Here is a 14451-nt window from a genome sequence, read left to right on the forward strand (position 1 = left end):
ACGAAATAGTGATACACAAGCCGCAACAGCATACGTGCCAACTACAGTTGGGTATAATAAGGAACAAGATTACTTCCCAAGATTCCTTGAGGGACCACGTTTACTTGATGTGGGCATACATTCAAATGTCCTCAGTGCTTGAGGCAGAAATTATGTGGAATCTGGAGTGTCAGCGGTATGACAAATATTTAGAATTCTCAAATGTTATAATTAATACTATTCCACATTCTTAAACTATTAGCACAGAGGTATTTTATAAAGAAAAGATAAATGATATAACTCAGTCGGGACATTAGGCAAACTACTAGAGATGCATCAATGTGGCGAAATTCGCTTGTTTTGTTTCTTAATTTTCAATACAAAATTATTTTTGGGATCAAATAATGGAGCGAAATGGTCTGATTTTTCCGTACATACTGTTGTTACTTTTTTTTTCTCAATACCATTAGTGGTGGCAATTGTTGTCAAACTCTGGTGATTTCATGAATATTCAAAAATTCGGTAAATTTGAACTTTGAAAAATTCAAACTTTCCATTGGTGGAGCATCAGACTGGTTGAGAGAGGGTATTGCGTTCAGCGGACCGTGTTTGCGGACCGTACCCTTTTCATCTGATCCAGCGGCTGCTCCTCCGAATCTCCCGGTCCCTGCTCCCATTCACTATAAGCACACACTAAGTTTTGTCTTATGTCTACAATTGTTTTTATTATGCAATCCTTTGGAGGACTTTAAATACATACCATTATACCAAACGGTTTCTCAGTGCGCTTTCTGCCTTCTTCATTCTCTTTTTGACCCATCCGTACAACACTCAGCACATTAGACATTAACATAATACAGAGTAGCTTCAAGAATAGAGAGACCAGAAATGTACCTACACGTTAGACTAAAAATGCACTTGAGTCAGAGCACTATATAGCACTATAATCTATGCTCACTTAGAAAATCTAAATACAAAGATAATCAAAAGAATATAAAAATTATTTTCTTAAAAGGGTGGGGGGGACTGGCGGGGGAGGGGAGGGAGAAGGTCAGGTCAACAGGAATGGTCCAAACCAGAGATCCTGATAACTGGAATTAGGGCTCTGTACTTGGATTTATTTAAATACTTTATAATAACACTCAGATAATTATAATTTGATATAACTAACATCTTTTCAAATGCCAATCCAGAGTCACTATAAATAACCCTTTTTAGGCGTATGTTCACAAAGTGCTTATCCATACACAAGCTGTCTGTAGAACATAACAACGTGACTATCACTCCTGAATTGTGCCGTTTGTTGATTGAGCTTGATACATAACACTGCAAAGTATGTCACAGTTTAATGATAATGAAGGTAAATATGACCATAGTTGTGAGGGTGACTATTGATTCACAAGCAAGAAAGGTAATACCTAATCAAATACTTATGTTAGGGCTGAGCCTATGTACTATATCCCTGTACAGTATAATAGGTTTTAATATTTAAAAAGAGGGCATTTCATAGTGTCTGCCTATAGCAGTACATAGTGAGGTGCAGTGCACTCCAATGGAGCTCTCACCTTGGGATGGTGGAAACCCCCTCAACATCACACATTACCTACAGCCTGTAGGTGGGCTTAAGTTGTGTGGGTAACGCGTGACGATGCGTTGATGGAACGCTACTTCGGAACGGAGCTCTGATCAGCCGCTCAGCTCTCCAGGCAGCTAGTGTGTGGTCATTTAATAAATTAGTATAGTCAGGGCAGAGTGTCCTATAGTCTATACGCTTACTTACCTTCACGATCTACACATCGTGACAGTCTGCTTCTATAGGTCTGCTCTCAATATATTGGCCTCAGTGGGCTAGGGATATTTGGTCTCTGGCGACGATGGTACCTCTGGACTACGATGGGTAGGGGTACCATTTGCACCCTAGGATACAGTGGAGGCAGGGGGTTTCCCATCATCACAAAAGCGAGAGCTCGTTTGGAGTGCACTGCACCTCTATATACTATAGGCAGACACACTCTGGAATGCCCACTGAATAATAGGTACAGTCATTAGCTGTTTCAAATGACATCTTTTTAAATATTAAAAACTATTATACTGTGATATACTACATAGGCTCAGCCCCAACATAAGGATTTAATTAGGTATTACCATTCTTGCTTGTGACTAAACAAGCACCCTCCCAACCATGGTCATATTTACATTCATTATCCTTAAACTGTGACATACTTTGGAGTGTTCTGTATCAAGCTCATCAACAGACCGCACTAATTCAGGAGTGATACAGTAGTCATGTTTGTTGTTACATATACAGTACAGACAGCTTGTATATGGATTGGACACTTTATGAACTTTTAGTTAAGCCAAATGAAATGGTTGTCAGTATAAAGTAACAAAATAGGGCCAAGTACCGTGTCATTATTCCAGTCCTCAGTATCTCTGGTTTGGATCATTCCCATGGACCCACACACAGGCCCTCTCCTAAATGTTTAAGCAAATCATTTTTATATTATATTGATTATAGGCTAAATAAGTGAGCACAGATTTTAGTGCTATATCAATAAAGAAATGCACACAGCCCCTGTAAGCTCAGAACCCAAATCCACGGTCACATATATTGTGTAAAAAAAGGAGTACTACTAGCATTGCGACCTCATGTATAGAACAAAAGACAAAAAGCCCCAAATGCTACATTCAACATGACCTATTATATAGTTAAATACTTATCTGTTTATCGTCTCATAAGCAACGGTCATTTAAATTCTTATGCGAACATAAACAGATAAGTATTTAACTATATAATATATGTCACGTTGGACGTAGCGCTGAGACTTTTTGTCTCTTGTTCTATATAAATAAAGGTTATATTTTAGATTGTAGTTTTCACCGCTCACTCAAGTGCATTTTTGGTCTAAATTAAGTACTTTTCTTGTCTTTATATTTTTGGAGCTATTCATATCTACCTAATTTGCACCTCCTAGTATTGGTGGGGATAGTAGTGCTACACAAAATAACATCCACAGGGAAGCGAACCTTGAGCAGTTTTCACCTTTGTTCGTTTTCCTTATAATACAGATTGGCCAAAAAGATTTTTTTTTTTTTTTTTTTAATATTCTTCACTTTTGGAGCTGAAAGAGGAAAATATCCTTCACCTAAGAGAGAGGTTAGTTTAACATAATAAAAATGTGTGAAGTGACAATATCATGCACAGTGAATTTTAACAATGTTTCCAAGGTGTGAAATAGCTGCACGCTGCCAGGCGTATTGCTGGACTTCCATTGGCTGGAGCAGGTATCCCCAATCCCACTACAGGCTTAAGGAATAATCAGTCCATTCGCAAACATACAGTATGAATGCACCTAGCTATGTATGAAAGCAATATTCACTCGTAATCCAACAATCTGGCTCAAGCTGAAATGACTAAAAAGAGAGGTTTGAGAACCACTGAGATACAGCGCTTGGAATCAACATGACCTCCAAGTATAAGAGCAAGGGAGGGTGCGCACATTAGCCAATCTAATGTTCCCGGGATGCTACTGCTGACATTTAAACAAAATCAGTCTAACACCGTTTCCTTACCTGGTTACGCTGATCTACGAATATATTAGTACACACATACAACTAAAAAATTGTAAAAAGAAACAGGATCTACCCTGGATCGACTATTTAAGTCAGGTAAGCCACATCTTTTAACAGGACAGAAAAAGACTATCTGTAGAGGGAGAGTGATTTATACTCCTCCCACAGGTAGAAGTATTCTGTTCTCTCTTGACTATGGGTGGAGCTTAACCCATTTGTGCCCACTGCCACGTGGACAACCAAGAAAAATATTTTACCACAGTAAAAAGTGGTAGTCACATTCCACGAACTGAAAATGTGTAGTAAATGTGCTCATCACAATAGCAGAATCAATGTAGTGTGTATATCAGTGGTGGATTTGCCATAAAGTCCGATAGGCCCGGGCCTTGGGCGGCAACATTTTGGGGCGACAAATTTTCCTTTTTTTTTTCCCATATACAGATGCCCCGCTGTCTTCACCTCTGGAGGAGAGCTTGGAGCCGCTGTAAAGTTCTTACCTTCTGCTTCGTGCCACGCTCCTTCTACAGCGGCTTGAAGGAGGAGCGCGGCACTACGTAAGTGCCTAAGGGTGGCAGTTCTGTAAATCCATCACTGGTGTGTGTGTACAGTATGCCCAGGTACAGCATGCGCGTGTGTCTATTGATTCCGTAAGTGCATATCGCACCACTCTAGACTCAAAAGTTTTTTTTTACACTTTATCACACCATGGAGCGTGCATGTGTAGACCTATATACATACATACATACATATATACATACATACACGCACATGTTTGTTTGTAGTGTCTGTGACATCACACAAGCCCTGGGGCTTGCAGGTAGAGAATTGGTAATTTATAAATAAATAAAATAATTTATAAATTATACATTATAATTAAAATTTAAATTAAAATATTTGATATATTATACCATATACAGGAATCGAACCAGGACCTTTCATATGCTAGTACTAATTCTCTACCTGCAAGCCATGTGACCCTCCTCTGCGCTCCAAAGTCTACGTAAGTGCCGCGCACCTGCACGCAGCCTGAAGCAGAGAGGAGAGAGCTGTGGACACAGCCTAGAGCAGGGAGAGCTGCAGAGAGGAGAGCTGCAGATGTCGGTATGTCCTTGCGCAGCAAAATTTTATAACGCGATCTCATTCTGTGGACCCCGAGGATCGCGTTATAACGGGGTTCAGCAGTACACACACACGATAAGATCACAAGTGATCCATATTTCCGCCACAGCACTAGGCAAGGGCAAAAATTATTTTATTATATCCAAATTGCACTAGATAGATACACATACAACACAAAACTGTAAACACAGTGGTCTCTGCAGGAAAGCCCCAGCAGGAAATGTATTTATTTTTTAACCTATTGATCATGCCTACAATCTGATGTGGCTGGAGGTGAGGACTGAAAACCACAGCACTAGATGATGCCAGCCCCAAAATGAGTTTGTGAGAGGATATGTTGAGAGGCACTCGTGTAACTAAAATATTATCAACCGACGAGGCAAACAAAGGAAACTCCTAAACATCATAAAAGAGTATTGCACATATCACCAGTAATACAAAACTAAAAAAATATGTTTCGTCTCCAGAGCATGTGCCAGCAATGTCATGTTGGTCTGCATTGTACTCACTAAAGAATATAAAAGCAGTTGATGCATTTATACTGTGAAAGAGCAGTTTTGGCATCTCTCTATGCTGTGATGTACATTTGCAGTACAGTACGTCTTCAGCAGTCTATTCTGGGTGAACCGGGGGAAGCTCCTCTGTACCGTGTCTTCCCGGACTCCGATGGTGCCCCCTTTTTTGGGAAGTGACCGTTTGCAGAATGGCACTGGCATCAGCTGGGAGTGACATCTAGGGAAAAAGGGTGTGCCTTACTGTTGGCGAGTGGCCACAGCCAGCATCCACGCAGTACAGAGGAGCCTTCCCTAATTCACCCAGAATAGAGACTGCTAAAAATGTCACATAGTTACATTGTAGAGGAGGTTGAAAAAAGACATATATCCATCGAGATAAACCTGTGTTAAATCTGGACGACCAATACCAATGTATTTACAGTATATTGATCCAGAGGAAGGCGAACAAAAACCCCAGTGAAACATTATCCATTGATGTCTCATAGTGGGAACAATAAATTCCTTCCTGCCTCCAATAATCGCAATCAGATTTCTCCCTGTATCAACATCCTTCCCATGTTTACTTATTTGGTATATCTCCGTCATGATGATATCATCAGATATTAGGTATTGTAATCCCTTTGGTACCACAGGGGTTCATGAGCTACAGTCTGAGTTTAAAAATACACTATATTGGGTTTGTAACAGGACAGTACTGTTCATGTGCTGTTCGGTGCTGAGCTTCAAAGGGATGTAATTGAGGGGATGGCCCACTCAAGGTGACACGTGTTGTTCAGAAGGTCGTAAACAATAAGCTGACATGACTGTCAGCTTCAAAGAAAAAGTTTTTTTGTCTCTGTCATAAAACTGTCAATCTCACAGCCGATTTATGACGGGCTGGGCTTATGTTGTTGCAATGGGGAAAATTGTACTTAAAGTCTGGGCAAAGATTATGAAAAATCAGATTTCAACAGAGGTGCGTTTAGACCAAACATGTGAATCTCATGTTCCTGAACCAGTGAACTCTGGGGAAAAACCTATGGCATAGGGTACTGTATAGGGTTTTCTGTTTATGTTCCTCCTTTTTATTTTGAAAAACTGTTCTGCATTTATGGTAACTATGTTCTTGTAACACTTTGTTCTGTAACCTAAGCACTGTATTTTTAAATATATTAAAACATTTAATAAGTTATGGTCTGGGCTCTGGATGAACTCTTGCACGCTCTGTTGAGAGTATTTACATTTTCGGACACATTTTGTTACAATGGATTTGTGTGTGTTAAAGTGCATAATTTTTCTATAATAAACAGGGCCCTGGCAAATATTCATTTGACATTTTGTTTGCATAACTATCTCGGGTGATGGAAGTGTATTAGATATGATTTCAATTGAGTAAGGGGTTAAGATGAACTCATTGGAGGTACCTTTTTGGAGGAGAAAGATGAGATGGCTTGAGTAGCAGTGTGTGTTAACCCTGGTTGCATATCTAAGTCACGTGCCCACTTGTGTGCTTTTCATGACAGGTGGTATATTGGGACGGATTTAGGGGAGATACCAACTCATTTGAAGGACCTTTGCGAAGATGAGGAGGGGGGCAGCTTGCGAGCTGAGTATTAACCCTTGTCCTGTAGAGGAGATATTGTCCATTTGAGGGACTTTTGCGTAGGTGAAAAGTGGGACCGCTTGCGAGTGGAGTATTAACCCTTGTCCCGTATGCAGGTCACGTGTTCTCAGGTGGGCCGTACATGACACTGTATACCGTTTCTTTTCTAAAAAGATGTCCTAACTTTTTTTTGAAGATCTTTATTGTAACTGCCTTCCCTTTTTTTTAACAAATCTATTGTATCTGCCATCACAGTCTCCATGGGTAATTAATTCCACATTGTAACTGCCCTTACTGTAAAGAACCCTTTCCTTTGTTGCTGGTGAAATCTCCTTTCCTCCAACCTTAAAGGATGACCCTGTGTCATTTGTGCTGCCATTGGGATGAATAGTTCTTTTGAAAGCTACATGTATTGACCCTGAATATATATTTGTATATAGTTATCATATTTCTCTTAGACGCCTCTTTCTAATGTAAACATTTCAAATTTAGCTAGCCTGTCCTCATAAATAAAATTATTCATCCCCTTTATTAATTTGGTGGCTCTTCTCTGCACTTTGAGTGGTGACTAAAACTGTACTCCATATTCAAGGTGTGGTCTTACTAAAGCTTTGTAGAGAGGCCAAATTATACTTCCTTCCATCCAGTCCCGTTTAAAACAAGATAAAATCATATTTGCTTTTGCATCTACTGTGTGGTACCTTACACAATTTAGTACGCCAACCTAAAGGTCATTACTAAACAAGTCAAAAAGCAGGGGTCCCAGTACCAATCCATTAGTTACTCCACTTACAACTTCAACCCAACATGAAAACGGTCCATTTATGACCACTCTGTTGTCTGTCCTTCAACCCGTTTTCAATGTTCTGCAAAGCTATAAAGACCTTATGATATGCGAGGGGAACCATTGTATGTTCCTGAATAATAATACAAACATTTTTACTACAGTTACACAATAGTGAATTATTTTTTTTCCTGCATACATTGCATTCATATCATAAGATACCAGCAGGGCCAGTGCAATCAGTAGGCGACCTAAACAGCAAATTATGGGGGGGCTGCAGGAGCGGTGGCGGGTGCAGAGAAGCAGAGACAGGAGGGCGGTGGGAGAGAAGGACCGCGGGAATGGAGCAGGGCGGCTGCAGAGGACGACGGTGGCAGGAGAAGAGGATGAGGACCACCAGAATAGAGCAGCATGGCAGAGGAGTTGGACGGTGAAACCAAAGCAGGGCAGCAGGAGGACAACGGCCGGGGAGAATCGTGCCCCAACGATCCGTCACGTACGTCTTCACTGATTACCGGTGTCTGCCGCTGCTACAGCGCGCTCCTCCCCGGCTGTCCACTGCCACCCTGCTTTCCTCCCACTGCCCAACTCCTCTGTCACCATGCTATGTTCTGGTGGTCCTCCGTCCTCTTCTCCTGCCGCCCTGCCCCACTGGTCCTCATCCACGGAAGCCAGGTAGTGTGAGAGAAGAGGGGGTGAGAGAAGGAGTGTGGGTGAGAGGAGGAGAGTGGGTGAGAGGAGGAGAGTGGGTGAGAGACAGGTAGAGGAGGGGGTGAGAAAGGGGATGTGGAAGGGGGTGAGAAAGGGGTTCAGGAGGGGGAGATGAAAAAGGGGATGAGGATAAGTAGTGGGGAAAGAAAGGATGAGGAGGGGCGCAAGAGAGGATGAGGAGTGTATGTGAGAGAGAATGGGGCTGTAGCATTTAAAATAAAAATCCAAACGTTGAGTGGTGGAGGGAGTAGCGGTAGGGCTGAAAGTTCACATAGGGTGCTGAATATCCTTGCACCCTGGATAACAGGGCACACCACAGACGTGATCCTTGATGTAGGAGTGATTTGTAACAGTGTTAAATAGTTCTATTTAATCTATGCCACTACACTGTATTGTTGTTTCTTGTATCTCCACTACCTCCGTTTGTTCTCTCCTACAGTACATGCACGCAGGGGGTTGTTAATATATCGAATTCTGAAAAGAGGATCCAATTGGGAGATCGGTTTTTAAGAAGCTACATTTTTTTGTACACTTGACAAATGACTAATCATAGATCTCTTACATTATTAAAAACATTATTATTGATTGTATTACAATATTTTGTGCCACAAAGTTGTGAACTATTTGCACATTTAATTATTTTAAATGATCTTAAACACTTCTTTTCTCTGCACAAAGACAGGGAAACGGACACCGAAGGATTTCCTCTGTCGTGAAATTGTAATGTTTTACAGAAAGAACATTTATTTGGCAATACAATTAACGAAAGTCTGAAAATATCTACACTGCAATCAAGCCAACCATTTAAAGGAGTGTCACAACAGGTACGTTAAGCATAACATATTATTTAGGAAATACTCTATCTGTAAACTCATTTACATTCTCAAGATACAACAATGTTCCTTTTACCTGATCTCTGCAGCAGTGTGAAGCTGTGTGTTACTGTCCAGGAGTGATGGGATCATAAGCAGTCCTCAGACATTCTGCACCTACTGTATAGCAAAGAAAATATATGTTAGCAACCAAAATAGTGAAAATCAAATATTAAGGGGTGCTACTCCATAGGACACCTCACAGTCCACTCAAGCGAACGGGCCATGAGGTGTCTATCGGCACCAGAAGGTGTCTTCCAGAATACCGGGCTACATCAATATGGGCCTATTGCTGAACATTTAATGGCGCAATCACTTTTCACTAATATTGTCTTCATTCTTCTTATGGTAATTATCTTATTTATTTTTGTATGGTTTCGCAATCCAGAGCATTTGAAAAAAATTGTCTAGAAATCTGATTACGTATGTAATACACTTAAAATTGAATAAGTAAAGATACTGGAGGCCTACATAAAATCACTTCAGGAAGCTATTAAGAAATGTATCTGGCAAAACAAAAACCCAGAACACAAAAAGCCACGTTGGTTAGACAGAAACAGGCGGGTGGATTGGGCCTACCGCATTAGGGTAATTACCATCTAGCATCTCGTATTCATGTGATATGTAACAGGCATATTAATCACGGGAACAAATTATAGGTGTATTGTAAAGAAACAGATATTATTTACTGGCTTCAAAAAGCTCATATCAGTGCTCTTATATGAGCATCCACTCACTGGAAGTATACTGTCCGTATTGGGACTCAATAGCAGACGTAACATTACAACATCTCATCCCCATATCAACAATTTGTCAGAATCTACTTTTACACCAATACAGATTCCCAGGGCCTTCCTAATATAAGCGCAGGCAGACATTGAGATTCCCAGGGCCTTCCGAAAATGAGCGCAGGCAGGCATTGAGATTCCCAGGGCCTTCCTGAAATGAGCGCGGGCAGGCATTGAGATTTCCAGGGCCTTCCTGAAATGGAAGCAGGCAGGCATTGAGAGATTCCATTGATGATATGAAACCTTATGTGCACTATAGAAAGAAGTACATGACCCAAGTCTGAAATGTGCAATTACAGGCAGTCCTCGTTTTACAACGCTTCGCTTTACAACGAAAGGCTTATCCAACGCATACCTATGTTCATTTTTACAACGCCAAAACGGCTTATCCAACGCTCTTACAACGCTTTGCAAAGTTGTTTGTGTATATAATATATATTATATAATATAATCTTATATTATTCTATATAATATATTATTATTGTATGTTATATTATATATATATAATACAGTATATGCACTATATGATTTATGTGTGTGCTGCATATCTTATTGCCTGCATAAAATATTTTGTATATTTTAGCATTAAAAATGACTTCAGGAACGGAACCTTTAATTTAAACAGTGTTTCTCTGGGAAAACGTGTTTCGCTTTAAGACGTTTCGCTATCCAACGCCATTTTGAGTAACGCATTGTGTCGGATAACCGAGGACTGCCTTTATACACAAATTAAACAGCTCTTACCCTCACAAAAGATTAAATCACAAATACTGAGACAACTTTGCACAGTTTTAATCTATATTTTCTTACATGAACGGAGTAGGTTACACACACACACACACACACACACACACACACACACACACACACACACACACACACACACACACACACACACACACACACACACACACTTCTTAATGAACTCAAATTCAGTGAAAAGCCTAAGCACGCCGCTTCCTCGGAAAGGAGATTAGGGGAAGAGACAACGCGACGCTGCAGAAGGAAGGCTGCTACGCATAATACAAGACCTCCCCTAGCTATACATACACACCCTCCTCCCCCCCTACCTTGGGGTGAGCTGAGGAGTGATCCTGTGCCGGTTCGGGGACTCCCCAGCTCCTTCCTCCAGCTCTCCTGTGGAGCAGAATGTGGATCCCTGAACCAACAGGAGGAAGAGGAAGTAGCGAGGGGCCCTCCAAAGGCTCTGGGCCACAGGCAACTCCCTTGCCCTAAGTCCGGCCCTGTAATAACCTGCAAGGGGAACCATGGCTGCATTCTGGTAACAGGCTACTTGCACCAGCGGGAACATGGAGGGAAAGTGTATGGGAGGTCGTGGTGCTTGAGTGTACAAACACACACACACACACACACACACACACACACACACACAACTAGATAAATTTCAGGATATATAGATACCCTGGATAAATCATCACCAACCGGATAATTGAAAGGGCTACACATTAACCGGAGTTTCAAATGAGAACAGAAATGAAAACCTAAACACTGAATATGGTATAGCAATGGCAGCATCTTACATTAAGTTATTTTGTTAGTAAATGGATTAAAAGGTTTGTTATACTTTGTTTAAAAAGCAGTAATTATGAAGTAACTAACAGAATGATTTATGATAACATTGATGCTGTTATTAACATAGTTACATAGTAGATGAGGTTGAAAAAAGACAAAGTTCAATTTATGCCAAATTTAAACGACATACTCTATCCTATATCGGTACTTACAGTGTATTGATCCAGAGGAAGGCAAACCTCTTGCTTTCCAACTGCATAACCTTACATGTATCTGTATTTAACCTCATCTGCCATTTACCTGCACAAGTTTCCAGTCTCTCCAAGTCCTTTTAGAGAGAAATTACATTGACCTGTATGTGTCTAATTTATTATGATTTCTTTTCTTTTCTGTAACCTTAAAATGCTTTAAATAAAATATAAAGAAACAAAATTCTAATAAATTGGATAAGTGATGTTAATGCTTGAGAGGTAACTCAATATATTATTTCCGGGTAAAACATTTTATAAATAAATAAAATATCCGTTGTACAGTATAAAATGTTCAGAAATATAGAAGTTAAACTCATATTGAACACTACTTATGTTAAGACAAGTAACAAAACAAAACCCTTAACATGTGTGCTTCCTATGAAAAAAAACAACACACGGGAATTAAAAAAGCTTCATTAAGTGAGTGTCTGAATCCTCTAAATATTATACACTTATTAACTCATTTGGTGCGATTATGTGCATACAACAACCACATTGTTGCGCGAACATCTTGCTCTAATAAGCATACTGACCGCAGTAAGGCTGCGCTTATAGCTCTGGCGATTTCGCCCGAAAACAAAACAACTGACTCAGTCGCCAGCGCGACGGAGCGCCTGGAAAATTGGTAGCGGGTTCAATTTGATTTTTCAGAGGCTGTCACCACATGACAGCCTCTGAACCAATCAACCAATCTGTCGCCAGCGACGTAGCTGAAAGCTAAAGTATAATTTCCGCTTCTGGTGACGGCATCCATCGCGTCGCCGTCACGCGCACTATAAGCGCGGCCTAGGAGTCCAAGTGCATTGTATTTATTTTATAAGAAACAATAAAGTAACTACACAAGTAAAGCAACAGACTTTAGAATACCCCTCCAGAGTCCTAACCTTTTCTTCCTTCACATATGAGCAATATCTAACCCCTTACCGCAACTGTGATCATTTCATGCCAGTAGGGAACACTCACAATGCTCAGCCTCAGAGAGACAACGTTATTAATACAAAGTGTTCTAATGAAGTGTCCAAGTCATGTAGTGAAATAAAGTGACACAGATACCTATTATATCAAACAGGCCAACAAAAAATATCAGTGCATCTCATGAATAATGTACACATGGAAGCAACCTGCACGGTGTGAATACATCAGCACACTTCTACTCCATCTAAGGCTGTGCTTATAGTGCCGGCGACGCAAATTCGCCCAAAAACAAAAGCATTGCCGCCGCCGCGTGCGCTTATAGTGCAAACGACGGCGACAAGCGACGGAGCGACATCACCATCGCGATAACCCGTTGCCGGCAAAATTAGATTTTTCAAGGGCCGTCACGTGAGACGGCCCTGTAACAAATCAAACTGCGGGAATCCCGCGATGCCGCCGAAACATAACTTTCGCCGGTGGTGACGGCGACGTCACCCATTGTGTTGCCGTCGGCGGCACTATAGGCAAAGCCTAAGAGAGCTCCGATGAGGGCCCATTAAAAGTGATCACAACCGGCAACAAATCTAAATCACTAACACTGCAACCAGAACTTTGAGCTACATCAGTGCTGAAAAGATTTGAACGCCTGCTCTGGGTAATAGATAGTTGCAAATCTGGTAATAACTTGATCTAACCGGGATTGGAAGTGTAGCTTAGTCGTAAGAAAATTGCTTTTGAAGCACGCAAACCCCCAGCCCTCGTGATTTTGAACAAGTCACTTTAATAATTCTCTGTGCCTCAGGCACCAGCATTATATTGTACGATCTCTGGGCCTGTGACTGGCTATGCCTGCAAAGAAATATGTTCAGAGCTAATAGAGACACACACACACACACACACACGTTAATACTGTGGCTGCACAGGCAAACAGAAAACACCTACAAACAAATCAGACAGCAACAACTCTGTACTCGGCTCGCCTGTAGTCTAATTTCAAAGGAGGAGTAGTATACTTCTTTACATCTGCCCTTCAGCAACAGCTCAGCTGTAGTTTGGAACAAATGGGCGATTTACTTTTTTTTGGTGGTGCTGCTTTTCTGGAACAGGAAACCATTACAGTAGTTTGCTTTATGGCGTAAACATTGGACTTCTGTATATTTACATATATTAGGGCTGGTCCCCGCTTGCTACTGCAGCGCCCGCCAGGGACAAGAGCCCTCCCCTCAATGGCGCCGGGCCCGCTGCGAGGGGGGGCCACAGCGCTGTGGCGCGAGTTGCTCCTGCTCTCAATAGAATAGAATTGAGAGCAGGATTCGCTACGGAGCGCTAAGCCATGCCCCCCGGCGCTTCAGCCAATGAGGGCGAACCTGCCGGGTGACATCATGGCAGCGCCCCCGTCACTCCCCCGCCACGCCCCCCCCTCCGGTCTTTTGGTCTGCAGCTCCCTGCAGACCGGGAAATCGGCTGCACGCGCCGCCAGTCTCGCGGGCGCGCGTGCAGCGTAGGTACTGAGGCCTCAGCCTTACACCTGTCAGTCAAAGTCAGACTATCAGTGAAATACTACATTCTCCGAATACTCATAAGAAGGCAAAGAAGATAAGGCCCCACTTTCCAGAGGAATTTACTAGCTATTGTGTGAGAACCGAGAGTGAGGAAAGAGAAAATAATACAGTTTGGTATAACTAAGCACTTACAAAAGCAGCCTGCATGCTACTTACACCAATACTGGTTTTTTTTCACAATTTGACTTTTAACGCTCAACATTTTTGTAATATACCTTAAAGTATACAGAGCTTTGTCCCACAAACAAACAAGACTGTAGATCATTC

General features: G+C 41.5%; 1 protein-coding gene across 3 annotated transcripts in view; it reads right to left on the reverse strand.

The window, feature by feature from the left end:
* Positions 1–14451, reverse strand: part of MPP7 (MAGUK p55 scaffold protein 7) — a 341147-nt gene that overhangs the window by 254947 nt on the left and 71749 nt on the right. For all 3 annotated transcript variants that reach the window (XM_075587671.1, XM_075587669.1, XM_075587670.1), the window contains exon 2: positions 9173–9255. The gene's annotated coding sequence lies outside the window, so the exon portion shown is untranslated. The remainder of the gene's footprint in view (positions 1–9172; positions 9256–14451) is intronic.

Source organism: Ascaphus truei, chromosome 2, assembly GCF_040206685.1.
Source record: "Ascaphus truei isolate aAscTru1 chromosome 2, aAscTru1.hap1, whole genome shotgun sequence".
NCBI classification, from domain to species: domain Eukaryota; kingdom Metazoa; phylum Chordata; class Amphibia; order Anura; family Ascaphidae; genus Ascaphus; species Ascaphus truei.